This window comes from Elephantulus edwardii, unplaced genomic scaffold, assembly GCF_000299155.1.
Source record: "Elephantulus edwardii isolate Elephantulus edwardi_28Jun2011 unplaced genomic scaffold, EleEdw1.0 scaffold00025, whole genome shotgun sequence".
Taxonomy (NCBI): domain Eukaryota; kingdom Metazoa; phylum Chordata; class Mammalia; order Macroscelidea; family Macroscelididae; genus Elephantulus; species Elephantulus edwardii.
In genome coordinates this window covers 17389327-17395186 of record NW_006399775.1, presented here as the reverse complement: position 1 = coordinate 17395186, position 5860 = coordinate 17389327, and the positions used below count along the sequence as shown (strand labels likewise).

Here is a 5860-nt window from a genome sequence, read left to right as displayed (position 1 = left end):
TGGTTCGAATCCACCAGATGCTTTGCTGGAGAAGGAGGGACAGTCTCCTCCTATAACAGTCAGATCCAATTTGACAGTACACACATGAAAAATAATAAAATAGAAAAACATTTTAAAAGTCAGAGCTTTTCAGGGCCCTTACAAAGATTTCATTCTCTAGCTTTTCATTTTAAGTTTTTTGGGTAGTCTTCTATTTGCCCTATTGTTATCCATGGATTCTTACAGCTAACTACAAAGTTAAAATGACAGTCACTTTTCTCAATAAACACCCTGTGGAGAAGGTGGTTAGTTCTTTTAGTTTTTCTTCCAAACCTGTTGAATTTCAATTCAATGATATATGTGATTACATGATTTTTGTACTTAAAAATTCTGTATTTTGGCTCACAAGGTCTTGGCATGATTTGGCTTTTGCCTGTATCTCTAAGCTCCTATCTGGCTACTTTGCTCCATTCCTTATGCTCCAGAAATAGGATGCCTCTTTTAGTTTCTCAAACATTAAAAGGTCTTTGTACTTGATATTCTCTTAACAGTCTTTCTTGAGACTGTCAGTCCATCAGAAATCATATTGTTAACTCAGTTGCTTCTCCCAGGAAAATAAGCTCCCTGTTTTGATTCTGTCATTTCCTCAGAATACCTTTGTTTAGTCAATCAACTTTGTTTCCTCCTTTTCCATCATTTCTCTTCTTCAAAATACCCAAACAACTGGATTGAAGCCTCTAGTTATATAAGCTTGATTAACTCCTTTTCTTTAGCTCAGTTTTGTTGTTGTTAGGTCAGAGGTGTCAATTCTTCTTCTAACTCTATGATGCATAGTAAGTAATGGAAAATGTCATCTTTTGGATCAGGCACACCTTAGTCTTTAAACTGTCATCCTTACTCTTCACTTTGGTAAGGTCCCTAGCTGCAGACTTTTCCAGTGCAATAAATCTTTTTTATTTACTGTCTGCTGGTGCAAAGGTTGTTGATTGTGGACCTAAGCAAGATGAAATAATTAACAATTTGTAGCTCTTCTCCATCTATTATGATGTTGTCTATTGGACCAGTGGTCAGGACCTTTATTTTCTTGATATTGAGATGTAATCTATTTTGAAGGCTATAATCCTTGATATTTTGCAGCAAGCACTTCTAATTATCCTCACTTTTAAGCAAGCAAGGTTGTGTCATCTGCATAATGTAGGTTGATGATGAGTCTGCTTCTGATCTTGAGGCCACATTCTTCAAAGTTCAGCTTCTCAAATTATTTGTTCGGCATAGAGATTGAACAGGTATAGAGAAAGGATATAGCCCTGGTGCACACCTTTCTTGATTTTAAACCATGCTGTTCCCTTGCTTTGTTTGGACAGTAGCTTCCTGGTCTAGGTATGGATTTCACATGAAAACAATTAATTGTTCTGGGATTCCCATTCTTTTCAATGTTATGCACAATGTGTTATGATCCACACCGTTAAATGTCTGTGGGTAGTCAATATAACACAGACATCCTTCGAGTCCTCTTGCTTTCAGTCAAAACCCATCTGACATCCTTGGTGCTATGGCCTCTTCTAACTCCCATCCTAATTTCTAGCAGTTCTCTGTTTATGTATCATTCTAAAAATAATTTTCAGCAAAGTTTTATTTGCATGTGCTATTAATGATATTGTATGATAATTTCCACATTCTGTTGAATCACCTTTTTTGGGAAAGAACAAATATAGACTTCGTCCAGTCTGTTGGCTAGGTAACTGTCTTCCAAATTTCTTGGCATAGCCTGGTGAGCACATTTGGTTTTTTAAGCCTGTCAGTAGATATCCCATCAATTCCTAGGCCTTATTCCTAATGCCTTCAGTTTGAATTTCCTCATCACTACAGTAGTTCTGGTCATATGCTACTTCCTGATATGTTTCTGTGTCAGCTAATTCTTTTGATGCTTCCTGAATCATGCCAGGCTTTGTCAGTGGCATCCTTCCTTCAGTATTGCAACTGAAGACTTTCTCAGTTCTTACAGCTTGCATACTATGCAAGAGCTTTCTAACTCCAAAACATATGTTACAATACTATGTTTTATCTTTTTGAGCTACCCTTTTAAATCTTCTGTTTATTTCCCTCACTTAGACAGTCATTCCCTTTATTTTGACCTCTTGATGTTCCAGGACAATTTTCAGAGTTTCTTGTGAGAGCCATTTTGATCTTTTCTTTCACCTTGTCTTTATAATATCTCTTTGCTTTCTTCATGGATGATATCCTTGAGGCCATTCCACAACTCATCAGGCCTTCCATTCAATGCCTCAAACCTTTTGATGGTTTTTAAGTTAAAGCAGGATAGACTCAAGATTGTATTTTGATTCTTTTGAATTTGTTTTCATTTTCTTCAGCTTCAACTTGAACTTTACTGTTATTGTTGTTACATCTATTGAATCAAGGATGAGTCATAGTGACCCTAGGAACAAAAGATCTGAAACCTGGCCTATCTATCATCTATCTATCTATCTATCTATCTATCTATCTATCTATCTATCTATCCTGTGCCATCTTCACCACCTCTAATACACTTGAGCCTATTGTCGCAGTCATTATGCCAATCCATCTCATAATGGTCTTCCACTCTTTCTCTCTACCCTTTCAAGCACGATTTCCCTTTCCAAGCAACACCATCTCCTGGCAATATACCTAAAGTACAAGAGATGACGCTTTTGCCATCCTTGCCTCCAATGAGCACTCTGGCTGAACTTTTTCCAAGACATACCTGTTTGTTCTTTTTGACAGTCCATGGAATATTCAGTACTCTTCTCCAACACCACAACTAAAAGGCCTCCAGTTCTTTTGTCATCCTTAGTTACTGTCCAGTTCACAGATGCAAGTACTGGGAAAGACCATGGACTGAATCAGGTACCCCTTAGTCTTCAGACTGACATCATTGCTCTTCAGTATTTTGGTGAGGTCATTGACAGTGTATTTGACCTCTTCTTATCTCCTGACTGCTTGTGCCAAGGTTGTTGATTATGGATCTAAATAGGATTAAATCAATGACAGTTTTGATCCTTCTCCGTCTGTCATGATGTTACCTATTGGCCCAGTGCTAAGGGCCTTTGTTTTCTTGATGTTGTGATGCAATCTATATTGAAGGCTGTAGTCCTTGATTTCTGCAGCAAGAACTTCAGATCCTCCTCGCTTTTAGCAAGTAAAGTTGTGTCCCCTACATAACACAGGTTATTGGTAAGTTTTTATCTGATCCTGATGCCATATTCTTCTTCATAGAGTCTCACTTCATTAACTCCTTTGCTCAGCATACAAACTGAATAGGTATAGAAAATGGATACATTCCTAAAGCTCACCCTTCCTGATATTAAACCATATTATGTTACCTTGTTCCACTTGGACAATAGCTACTTAGTCTAGGTAGATTTAGTATCAGCACAATTAAGCAGTCAGGGATTCTCATTCTGTTCAATGTTAGCTATAGTTTGTTGTGATCCACATGGTAAAATGCTTTCCCATAGTCAACAACACAGAGATAGACATTCTTTGTTTTCTGTTTACAGTCAGGATCCATCTTACATCAGCAATGATATCCCTGGTCTCGTGGCCTTTTCTAAATCCAGCTTGAATTTCTGGTAATTCTTGTCAGTGTACAGCCCCAACAGTTTTTGGATTGTCTTCCTCAGTATTTTGCTTTCTGTAATATTAATGATAACTTGCACTTGAACAATTGATGATCTGTTTTCACAGTCAGCACTTGGCCTTCTCCTTTGATTCTTTCCTCAAATGTAGTCAGTATGATTCCTGTGCAGTCCATTGGGTGAGATTCATGTGTATAGTCACTGTTTGAGTTTTTTAAAAAAGGTATTTGCAATGAATAAATCATTGTACAAAATTAAATCATTTTATCTCCAGCCTCATTTCTATCACCAAGCTTGTAGTTTTAAACTGCTATTCCTTCTTCATTTCATGTTTTTGCATTCTAATCACCAATTATTAATAATGAATCTTTATCCTTGATATCTGCTTGCTTGCTTGTTTTTATGGTTTGCTATTAGGGATACAGCTTTTATTTGCCATTTAGCTATATTGGGGGGAGTTATTTGCATGGTGCTGCTTATCTTATAGTTTGTGTATGTATATGCTTGCCTGTTTGTAGTTTGCTCTTTTGAGTGTAGTACTTGTCTGCCAGTTTACTGTACCAATGTAACTTGCTAGCTGCTCTGATGTTGGATGCAAATGAATTTTAATACCAGCAAGTCATCTATGGTGGATTTCACAAAGCTTCCAGGTTAAGTAAGACAAACTAAGAAGATAAAATATTTTTTTAAATATTGAAAGAGGAATAAGATCTATTAAAAACCTTCTAGATAGCATAGTATTAACAAAATCATATTATATAAATAGATCTTTCAAGAAATAATAAATTCTTAATAACTAAGATTTTTATGACTTGTAAGTATACCTACTACATTATTCCTAAACTCTACTCAGTTTCTTGATAATCTTTATTAATAAACATGTTTTAATAATAATACATTTACTTTTAAAATTGAACCATTAATGTAGAATACTGTTTGCTGTTAGGTACTATCAAGTAGACTATGACTTGTCATAGAGTTGTGACCCTGTGAACAACAGATATGAACCTTCCCCTATCCTGCTCCATCCTCACAGTCTCTGTCCTGCTCAAGTCCATTGTGGTAATCATTGTATCAGTCCTTCTCATTAAGAATTTTCCTTTAGAGAGCCTTGATGCCAGCACAGAAGAAGCAGCAAGAAAGTGGTCTGTGTTCTTTGGGAACAAGGGTTCCTACACCAGAGCTTGGAGTCTGGTTTTCACTGGGTTGTGCCTACTTGACCATGGAAGACTATGGAAATTCAGCAAAGGCATTTCAGCAGTGTGTGACTCTCGAGCCGGATGTAGAATGCTGAGGCTTGGAACAATCTATCAGCTAACAGAAAATGATGGCTTTTAGAACTTTTCAAGAAGCTCTTAAGTTCAACTATGAACACTGGCAGATCTGGGAAAACTACATCCTCACCAGCACAGATATCGGGGAGTTCTCAGAAGCCATTAAAGTGTACCACCGGCTCCTGGACTTATGGGATAAATACAAAGACGTTCAGGTCCTTAAAATTCTGGTCAGAGCAGTGGTTGATGGGGTGATTGAGCGCAATGGAGATGCCGCAACCAGGCTCAAAGGAAAACTCCAGGAGTTACTTGGCAGAGTAACTTCAAGAGTGACAAACGATGGTGCCGTCTGGAGACTGTATGCCCAAGTGTATGGAAACGGGCAGAGTGGCAAGCCTGATGACAATAAAAAGGCATTCCAGTATCTCTCTAAGGCATACAAGTGCGACACACAGTCCAGTTGTTGGGAGAAGGATGTGGCGTCATTTAAGGAAGTGGTTCAGAGAGCCTTAGGACTTGCACATGTGGCTATAAAATGCAGTAAAAGCAAATCCAGTCCCCAAGAGGCTATCCAAGTGCTTTCTTCAGTTCGACTCAATTTACGGGGCTTGATATCTAAATCAAAGCATCTTTTTATAGATGTCACCAGTGGAGAAATTTCCGTGGAGCTAGCTGATGAAATAGCAGCCATGGACACCTTAGTAGTTGAACTCCAAGAACTAAGCAACCAGTTTCGGAACCAATATTGACTGTGGTGGAAGCTGTGGAGAAGATGCTGCCACAGCCTGGAATTTCTCTTATACCTGTGTATCTATAAGACAGTGTTTCATTTTTTTAAATAAATTTGTTTTATGAAAAAGAAAAAAAAGAATTTTCCTTTATTTCACTGATCCTCTAATTTTCCCAACATGAGCTCTATTAACCTAGAACAGTCAAAGCAATCTCGAAAAAGAGGAACAGAGTTGGAGAACTTATTCTGACTCTAAAATA

At 37.6% G+C, this 5860-nt stretch overlaps 1 pseudogene; it reads left to right on the top strand.

Annotated features, from left to right (window-relative positions):
- Positions 1 to 4710: 4710 nt before the first annotated feature.
- Positions 4711 to 5619, top strand: LOC102860042 (annotated as a pseudogene).
- Positions 5620 to 5860: the final 241 nt, after the last annotated feature.